Genomic DNA, 10,443 nt, shown 5'->3' with positions numbered 1-10,443 from the left:
TGTTAGTGACAGTACCAGAGGAAGAACCGGTCACCCAGGACAGGACTGTCGTGGACATGCCTGAAAGACCCTTTCGGGAGGACACTTGTGTGACCTTACCCCCTATAGAACTGGTCAGAACATTACCCAAAACATGTTGTACAGACACTTGTTTCTAATCCACGTTGATGGTTTTCATGTGCCTTTTATCGTTGTACTTAAGCCTTTGGCTTTTATGTATTTTTGTCTTTCCTGTTCATGTTTAAAACATTCAATAAACCTGTCCTGAAAAAAGTATATAAACTCTTGTCTTGTTTGTTTTCGTGTCACAAGTGACATTCCTAACACTATGGCTACCTCTGCTGTTTCTGCTCCCTCTCCTTCACTGTCAAAGTCATCGACGAACACTTAGATTGTGCCAGTTGGGATGCTTTTTATCATCGCCATCCCTTTAGCATGCTCATTGCTGGACCTATCGGTTCAGGCAAAACCGAATTTGTCAAACGTTTGATTGAACTTAAACATCATTTGATCGATCGACCACCGCAACGCATCATGTGGTGTTACAAAGAGTGGCAATCGGCGTACAGCCTCTTGCGAGAAAGTCAAGGCGATTCCATCGTGTTTGTGGAAGTCATTCCTAAAGAAGACGACGGACTCGTCTCTGACTCTCGTCAAACCCATTTGGTCATTTTCGACGACATGTTTGGAGAAGACGAAGAAGAAATAAAACTTTGGTTCACGCGCAAAGGGCATCATCGTAATGCCAGTGTCGTTTACATCACTCAAAATTTGTTTCAGCAAAGTAAAACCCATCGCACCATCAGTCTCAATGCGCATTACGTGGTCTTGTTTAAAAGCCCTCGAGATAAATCGCAAGTGCAAGTCTTAGCCAAACAGTTAGGAACGCCTTGCCTGACTCAGGCGTACGACGATGCCACTCAAACTCCACACGCTTATTTACTCGTCGATTTGAAACCTACGACCCCCGATGATTTGCGATTTGGTACGCAATTGTTTCACCACTGGTGTCAAGACGGAGGGCCTGTCCTGTACACGTCTCCGTCCTCGACTTAATTGCACTCCAAAAACAATCTATAAAAACCTCAGACACTTTTCGTCTGTCTCACACAGTTTGAACATGACGTCCCTTCAGTCGCATCTTCCCGTCAAATTGATTCGTGCCTTGTATGGCATCATTCGAGAAAAAAGTCCACAAATACGGGCTCGTGTCTTAGAAGCTAGTCTCAAAGAAGTCTTACGATGGTTCACGGTGACAGCACGTCAATTACTCCAAGGGATCATTCAGATTCCTCATCAAACCAAACGCTTTCTTGATCGAAACAAAGTCGCTTTGACCCAACTGTCCGATCCCCGCATCGACACTCAAACCAAAAAACAAATCATTTTGAAACCTGGAGGGAGCGGTACTCTAGGAGGGGTCATCATTCGCTCTCTCTTAAGATGGGATCCTAATGCTCCCAAACTTCTCCCCAAGAAAAAAGCCAAACGAAGCTATAAGAAGAAGAAAAAGAGCCACGTTGTCAAGACCAGGTCCCAAAGGAGACCCGTGTCTCCAAGAACTTCTCCAGTGGCGGGACCCTCCTTTTACCAGTCACCACCCCGGAAAAAGAAAAGTCGCCAGAAAAAGAAACAGAGAAAAAGTCCCCAGAAAAAGAAAAGCCCTCAAAAAACTAGTCGCAAGAGAGGCACTTCGGCCAGGACGCAACCTTACACTCGCAAACCACGACCTGCAACGGCGGTGACCGCGTCTCCGGTAGCCTCAGGTTCATTCACTTCTCCGTTGATGACACCAAGAACTGAAAAGTACTTGGAGACGTTGATCACACCAAGAACTTCTCCGTTGATGACCCCAAGAACTTCCCCAGTGGCAGGACTCTCCAATTTAGCGGCAGTGGCCGCTGCTCACAAAGTACCTTCTCCCAAAATCAAAGTCCAAGAGAGGTCGGGCATGTTACAAAGTTTACTGGATTTATCCAAGCAAGAACTGGCTCGATTTAGTCCGTTACGTACCCCTGCACGACGTGCCATGCCTGTCCTCAAGTTGATACGCCGTAAAGACAATCAATGGCGACGCGTTCCAGTATAAAAAACACCTACGACCAAGTAGGGGTATCAGTGAACTTCCAAAAGATGTCACCTTCAAGAAGTCCACACCGTCACTATCGTCAAAAAAGAAAGAGACAAAGGCAGATTCGTCATCCGACAAAGCGCTTAGCCAAGCATCGACGTTACCCTAAGAAAAGATACAGTCGCTCAAAGAAAAAGAGGCGTCAACAAAGGTGAGGATTCCTTGGCGATTTTGGAAAAAACATTGTCATCTTTATGACAAAGCGATAGTCACAAAAAAAAGATAAAAGGGTGTGTGTTAAGTCATCGACGTTAGTGTATGTTTGGTGAATGTCCCGGAACCCACAAGCAAAGTTGTCACCCTCCAGAAAACATTCCTCTTCTAAACCCCAAGGAAAGAAAAGGAAAGGACTGCCACCACGTTTAGTCAAACATGGGGACATGTTATCTGTCCTGTCCAAAGCTTCTCCACCCCTACGAAAAAAACTTATTCAATCGGCCTCCAAAGAGGTCATCGATACCGTGTGCGAATGTTGTTTGAGCGTCTTGAAAGGCACGATCCCTTTGTCCAAACACCAGAAACAATGTTTACGCAAACATCGTCACGTTCTTCGCCAAATGGTTCAAAAGAAAATTCCCATTCGTGAAACAAAGAAGATGTTGGTCCAACGTGGAGGAATTTTACCCCTCTTGCTAGGCCCATTACTGAAAGGAGTCTTGGGAACCGTGTTGGAAGGACTGGTGGGAGCAAGGTAAAAAGGCCCTCTGGAGTCCCAAGATCTCAGAATCGACTCCTGACATCCCATGGAAGGACGAAAACTAGCTTTAGTGCCTTACAAACGATGGATGGAATACCATCGTTGGCAAGAACAACGCACCCCCGCATTTACCTCCCAATCATAATTTGACTGAGATATCCCAGTTACAACACGAATTGCAGTCCTTGATGGATCGCCAAGATTTGTCCGAAACAGAAAAATCGCAAAAGTACGATCAACTTTTGCAACGATTGCAACTCTTTCACCAGAAGCCTCAGACGAAACAGCTCTTCCCACTCTGAAAGATTTTAAGACCTTGATGAAAAGTCCAGTACCATCATCACTACCACCACAACCACTACCAGTGACCAAGACAGAAAAAGGAGAAGACGAAGAAGGGTTTCAAACTCCACCAGAAAAAGTACGCAAGTTAACAACACCACGTACCTCCAGAATTGGATGGATTAAAAAGATGATGACCACCCCTTCTTCATCAGAAGAGAAAAAGAAGGTTAAGACAGAAGTGAAACAAGAACCGATATCCCCCGCTCAGACATCCTCCTCTTCGACACCTATCGCCGGTCGCACACGCAAAGCATTGCAATCCAAGAAAATACCCCAAGAGAAAAAGTGTAGCATCCTCCAAGAGTGGGTGTCTTATTAACAAAGAAACAAAAAATGGAAAAAGTGTTAGCCAGCATTTACTACGATCCCTCCCATCCTGCAGGTTACGCAGGAGTTCAAAAATTGTATCGTGCTGCCAAAACTCGACTGAAAAGTCTCCGTTTACCTCAAGTGCAACGATGGTTACAAGAACAAGCTACCTACACTTTACACAAACCTATTCTACGTAAGTTTTCCAGAAGTCGCACCCGAGTGGAAGGCATCGATCATCAATGGCAAGCCGATTTAGCCGATGTCTCTCATTTGCCCAGCTACAATCGTGGCTACAAATATTTGTTTTGTGTCATCGACTTCTTTTCCAAATTTGCCAGGTTCGTACCCTTGACTTCCAAATCGAGCAGTGAGTTAGTGCGAGCCCTTCAACGAGTGTTGAAACAAAGCGGTCATCACCCTCTTCGATGGCAAACGGACAAAGGTACCGAATTTCTGAACCAAGCTTTCCAAAAAGAATTAAAGAAACGTGACATTCATTTTTTTACCACCGAGAATCCTGAAACCAAAGCCAGCATCGTGGAACGTTTTCAACGCACTTTGAAAGAACGCATGTGGAAATATTTTACGCATCATCACACTCTGAAGTACATCGACATCTTACCGCACCTGGTGCAAGCGTACAACCAATGTTACCATCGAAGCATTGGACATTGCCCCGCAAGAGGTGACTCCCGAGAACGAAGTGCTGTTGTCTGATCGCCTGTTTGGTACGTCCCCGACGAGGGCTGTCCCCAAGAAAAGTGGAGTGTTGGACGTAGGAGATTGGCTACTCATTGGCAAAACCAAACGCACTTTCAACAAAGGTTACTTATCTAACTGGACGACCGAATTGTTTCGTGTCACTGGACGAGTGCATGGCCGTGATCCTGCCGTCTATAAATTGGAAGACATGAACGGAGAAGTGCTCAAAGGAACGTTTTATTTGCCCGAGTTACAACGTGTCACCAAAAAAGAAGACGACGTGAACGACATCGAAAGCATTCTCGAACGCAGAACCCGTAAAGTAGGTAAACGACGTGTCAAAGAAGTCAAAGTACGTTGGAAAGGATATCCACCCAGTTTTGATTCTTGGATCGACGCTTCGCAAGTCATCGACTATAAAAAGAAGTGACCATCATGCCCTTTCACACAGACGCAGCTACTACTGCTACCACTCTTTCACCCAGTTCTCTGCAAGATTTACAAAAACAACCCTTGTGGGTGTGGTGTGGAGAACGTGTGCCTAAAACGCAAATCGTCTTTTTCTGCCAAATCTTCGTGGTGTATTGTGTCATCGGTGCAGCCATCGCCAATCTGAGTTTGCAACAAGGAGACAAACAATTGTGGACCATTTTATTGAGCAGTTGCATCGGTTACCTGCTTCCCAATCCCTCCCTGAAATTCTCTTCTAACGGGAACAACGGGAACCTTGTGTCCAGTGCCAGTGCCAGTCACCACTCCAACAACAATAACAACAATAACAACCCCATTTTGGGTGGAGACACTCCTCTGACGTCCAGTAACCCCTTGGACAGCCACAGAACTCTGGAATTATGAGTCACACTAACAACCAATTTTACTTAACCTTACCCAGTGACAGTTCTATGGAGGTGTTTCCCAAGAACACGTTGTGCTGTTACACGGCCAAATTACCTCAGGCCATCCAATTAGATCACGAAGCCCATTGGTAACTGGCTTTGGTAGAAATTATTCACCCGACCCAAGTCTTCAATGTCCTTCCCAATCAAATTTTTTTTGAGGTGGAAGTTCATGACGACCAGTTGCAACAGTACTTGGATATCCATGTCAAATATGACAAGAAAACCCCTGGCACAAAAAATCAAAAGTGGACCACCTATCACTTGTTCATTCCCCCAGGCTATTATTTTAGTGGTCAACACCATAGCCTCCAGGTTTGATGTCGTGTTTCTCAAAGCTTTGGAGAGTGTCAAAAAAAGTGTCACCCTGGAGTACTATAAAGTAGCTTGTCGCTTCCTGATGAAATTTCCTGAAGAGAGTAAAATCATGTCTTTTTTATTTTGTCCTGAATTGTTTGACATGTTGGGCGGAGACATGGAGATGAGAATGGCCATGATGAAGAAAAGGGAATTACCAGTCATTTACGACAACGATTCTTTTACCAAGTTATTTCGTTCCCCGTTAGAACTGAACCAAGGACTGAATTTGATCTTTGTGTACTCGGATGTGGTGGAGTACAACGTGGTGGGACACGCCTCCGTACCGTTACTGCGTGTCATTCCTTTCAAAGTAAATTCTGCCACGAATGCTGACGAGGAAGGTGGAAACACTTATCACGTACACCGCGAATTTGTACATCCTCATTATTTGCCTGTCAGCAAGTCTTATTTGGACACGGTCAACATTGCTATAAAAGGAGATCTGGGACAAAATATTCCATTCACGAAAGGGAAAGTCACGGTGAAACTCCATTTTCGAAAACGGTTCTCTCACGACTCGTAAGTCATGTATCCAGTGTACCGAGGCGTTGCTCGACAGCGAGGACACGGTTTAGGAGATCTGTTAAAATCGGCTTTTCGTTCGGTGGCTCCGGTGTTGAAACCGATGGTGACACGCGAATTGCACGCCTTGAAAGATGCGGCATTGACACACGGCAAAGGATTTCTCCAAAATGTCATCATCGACAAACAAAACCCCAAAGAAGCCTTCTTGAGTGCAGGCAAAAATGTCTTGCTGCAAACGGGTAAAGACCTTTTGAGCCGACGAGAAACACCTATAAATGCCCTGCACGCTACCGTGTGAAGCATTCCTACTTCCTTGAAGCCACAGCAAGGACAAGGCAGAAAGAGACGACGAAGAAAACACCCTTTCACCAGACTTCACACGTCTAAAGCAAGAAAGACAAAGAAAAGAAGAACCGTTCGAGACAGACGTTTTCGATTATTGAGAAAGAGAAAAAAATGATGTCAGTGGTATAAAGACTTGCGTGAACATTCTTGTCCACCATTAACCACTCAAGTGACCCATCGTATCGAAGCTCTCCTGAATCAGAGTGGGGAGACGAAGCCAAGAAACGGTTATTTGTCAGACATTTTCAATCAAAAAGTCAGGATCGAATTGATCACTTATTATTACCTGTGAAGAAGAAAAAACATGGATACCTGGGAACTTTTTTACCTTTTGAACCACAGTTCGTACACGGCTTCTTGGAATCCTGTCGTCTGTGCTAAAGATGAACTCCCTCATCGCACACCTCAAGACCATCAAGCTTATGTGATCAACACGGACGACAGTCATCTCCCAGGAACCCACTGGGTAGCTGTCTACTTTCCTCAAAAAGGATGTGTGGAATATTTCCGATTCGTATGGATTACTCCCTTTGGAAGACGATATCATTGACTTTATGAGAAGAAATGCTCAGACCACCCGATTCAATAATGTGAAATTACAAGGCACAGATTCTTTGGTGTGTGGACAATATTGTGTGTATTTTCTGCACCATCGCAGCCTGGGCTATTCCTTAGAACATTTGGTGACTCATTTTGATCCTTGTTCTTCTTCTAGAAACGATGTGAAAGTAGATCGATGGTTTTGTGACCATTATGCTTATCTTTTGTCTCAAGCTAGGAAACGTAGTGTCCATCAATGGCCTAATGGCTTCCAACAGTGGAAATCACAATTTCATTCACAACGTTGTCAGCCCTGTCCAAAATAATGTGTTAGTTGGAAAAAAATGTTTGTAATTTGACAAAAATGTTTGATGTCATATTGTTTGTTTATTGTTAAAATGTTATAGTTACTTGTTAATGTTAAGTAATTTTGAATAAAAATGTTGTGTTTTGAAGAAAAAAATGCCTTTGTGGTTTGTTTAACTATAGGTTATATATTCATGCTCTTTGACTTCTTTCTATCCCTCTCATGACACTCATTGAACTTTCCGGCTCGAAAACCGTGTGGGGATGTTTTCCTTCACGTCCGCGCTTTGACTTTAAAACCGGGGCAGTCTCCATCCATTGTCGACTCATCCTCCTACGAAGATGTGCTCCAGACTAGCTAAGCTAAACGAAGCCTACGTGAATTTGCATAGGGTCAGACACAGTCTCCGAAACCAGAAGAGATAGAGAATGTGAGATTGTTAAAAGTCACTGAAGACCTGATAGAAGAGCTCTTCAGAGAAGAAATTAACAGGGAGAAAGAAGAATGGACAGAGAAGTACAGACTTCAGAAACAGTAGAGAGAGCAGCAACAGCAGCAGCAGCAGCATCCTGAACCTGGCAGAGGCTTTGTCGACTGTCGTATCGATACCAAAGAGTTCTTCTTCTCTTTCCGAAGAAGCAGACCTTATCCTGGGAGAAAGCCTATCGTCAAAGGAGGCCGCAGTCTTAGAACCTAAAGAAAGATTGCCATAGCAAACAAAAAACAGCCCTTTTCAGGGCTACCCCATTCTCTAGAAAAGAAATAATTATGAATTTACCAGTGTGTAAATGTAGAGTAGTGTGAATATAAACACTCACTCTTTTCTGGTGTAATTGTATAAGTGTGTGTGTGTGTGTGTGTGTGTGTGTGTGTGTGTGTGTGATTGTAAGCTCTCACGTACGTTTATGTGGATAGTAGGTTATGATAATGTTTTTTTTTGTTGTTTGAAGTGGGTGGATAGTAGATATTGGGTTTAATTTGACTGCTTTGCGTATGTGAATAGTATAATATTTATTTAAATGGCTTGTACAAATTTTTAGAATAGTGATGGATAGTATAAAAAAGTGAGTGAGTGTTTCTTTTAGGTCCGCGCGTTTTAGACTATAATGTAGGTAATATAAGTTTTGGGTTTTATGAGGGATGTTTTCCTTCACGTCCGCGCTTTTCGTATAAATACAAAACTGGTCGGCAGTTGCGCTACCCATCGTTGACCTGTTAACAGCAAGACAATGAATACAAGGATTGTAAATTCTAGAACTCCAGATGCACCTGGAATATGCCAGGCGTATATTGAATGAGCTGGCTGCGGAGGCCATTGTTGAAGAAGGGAGAATAAAAGAGGAAGAGGAGCAAAAAGGAAAAAAGAAGAGGAGGAAAAGAAAATAGGAGAGAGGATGTCGTACAATATTCCAGAGACAGAGGATTGGGGTGATGAAGCCAATCATCCTCCCTCTGCGCTCCCAGTCAAAAGAGTCAACTGGAAAGATTGGAGTAGAAGATGTGTGTGTGGTGCTAGGCCTGGAAGGTGCCATCATTAACCAGGTGCCCTGGAGTTCAAAACAAACAGCCCTTTTGAGGGCTACCCAAACCTTTAGAAAAGAAATAGTAATCGATTTGCCAATGTGTCTATGTGAAGTAGTGTATTTATAAACACTCACTCTTTTCCTGTTAAGATTGTATGTGTTTATGTATATGATTGTGTGTTTGTAAGTGCTCACGTAGGTTTGTGTGAATAGTAGATTATTGGGTTTGATTTTCATGCTTAGCTTGTGTGTGGATAGTATAGTTTGGGTTTTGTAAGTGCTAAAGTAGGTTTGTGTGGATAGTATATAATATGAGAAGAGAAAAGTAGGGGATGTTTTCCTTCACGTCTGCGCGTTTTAAGTGATGATCTAGGTAATATAAGTTTTGGGTCTTAGGGGGATGTTTTCCTTCACGTCCGCGCTTTTCGTATAAGAACCCACAACGTTCGTCGTTCGCGCCATTCTACAAAGAATAAGCGAAAAGAAAATGGTAGCTGTATCTGACCTGTTCAACAACTTAAAGGAGACATACTACTGGATGATAGACAGTGAATATGTAGTGGAAAGAATTGAAAGAGAATGGAGGATAAGAAACAGTCGGGACTTTGCTTACAAACTAAAAGTAGCCAGGGAGAAGATAGAGGAGTTAATAGAAGAAGAAGTGAAGAAGTTGAGAGGGTTTATTAATCCTCCCTATGACAAAATTGGAATGTTAAAAGAGGCCTTGGATAATGTTGTAGAAGTAAGGTGTCTTTTGGAAGGAATGTTGAAATGGTCAGATTGGCCCTTTGTCAAAAGAGGTCTGGAAAAGCTGAAGAAAGCTGAAGAACTAATCAGAAAAGTGATGGTGGAAGAAGTAAAGAAGATAAAGGAGAAATGGAGTAAAGAAAGAAAGAATAAGGAAAATTTAAAGAAAAAGGAAGAGTTTGAGAGGCTGAATCAGAATTGGATAAAAGTTCAGGAAAAGTTCAGAGTTCTAGGCCATCATGACTGGATGCCAGAAAAGGAGAAAAAGAAGACAGGAATAATGGCAAAAGTGAGAAGATGGTTGAAGAAGTGGAGGAGTTAGAAGAAGAAGAAGAAGAAGAAGAAGAAGAAGAAACCCAAAGGCCCTTTTCAGGGCGCCTTCATAGGTCTCGAAAAGACCTTGACTTTCATTGCCTACCCCTTTTTATTCTTTTTTAAAATAAAAAAAAATAGAGACCCTCCCTGTTTAAATTTTCCCATGTTCCATTTCCATAGACCCATAAGGCGGGACCATATTAAAATAGAGTCCCGACCCTGTTCCATTTCCCCTTGACGCTACACAGGCCCACGATTTATTCCCCATGTTAATTTCCCTTGTCGCTAAACAGACCCACGATTTATTCCCCATGTTCAATTTCCCTTGTCGCTAAACAGACCCACGATTTATTCCCCATGTTAATTTCCCTTGTCGCTAAAGTGGCCCAGGGGTTTTAGTAATGTTAAATTTCCCATTGTCGCTAAAGTGGCCCAGGGTGGTTTTTAATGCTAATTCCCCTTGTCTCTAAAGTGGCCCTATTCACTACTTACGATGTATTCAAACGATACAGCAATCCAAGTTTATCTGTAAAATTTTTAACATTCAAATCATTTGGCAGATTTACGCCAACGTTTGTAGCCTCAAGTCATTCCGTCAGTATACTTTGGGAAAGAATGACCTGGCTATTGCTACACATTTGTATATAAAGCTCTGCTAGCATTTCTTTAACACAGAAATATTCACAACCCGAGTCTCT

This window comes from Sinohyriopsis cumingii, unplaced genomic scaffold, assembly GCF_028554795.1.
Source record: "Sinohyriopsis cumingii isolate HCF-2022 unplaced genomic scaffold, ASM2855479v2 utg001752l, whole genome shotgun sequence".
NCBI lineage: Eukaryota > Metazoa > Mollusca > Bivalvia > Unionida > Unionidae > Sinohyriopsis > Sinohyriopsis cumingii.
The sequence above is the reverse complement of the archived record's forward strand: the minus strand, read 5'-3'. Positions refer to the sequence as shown.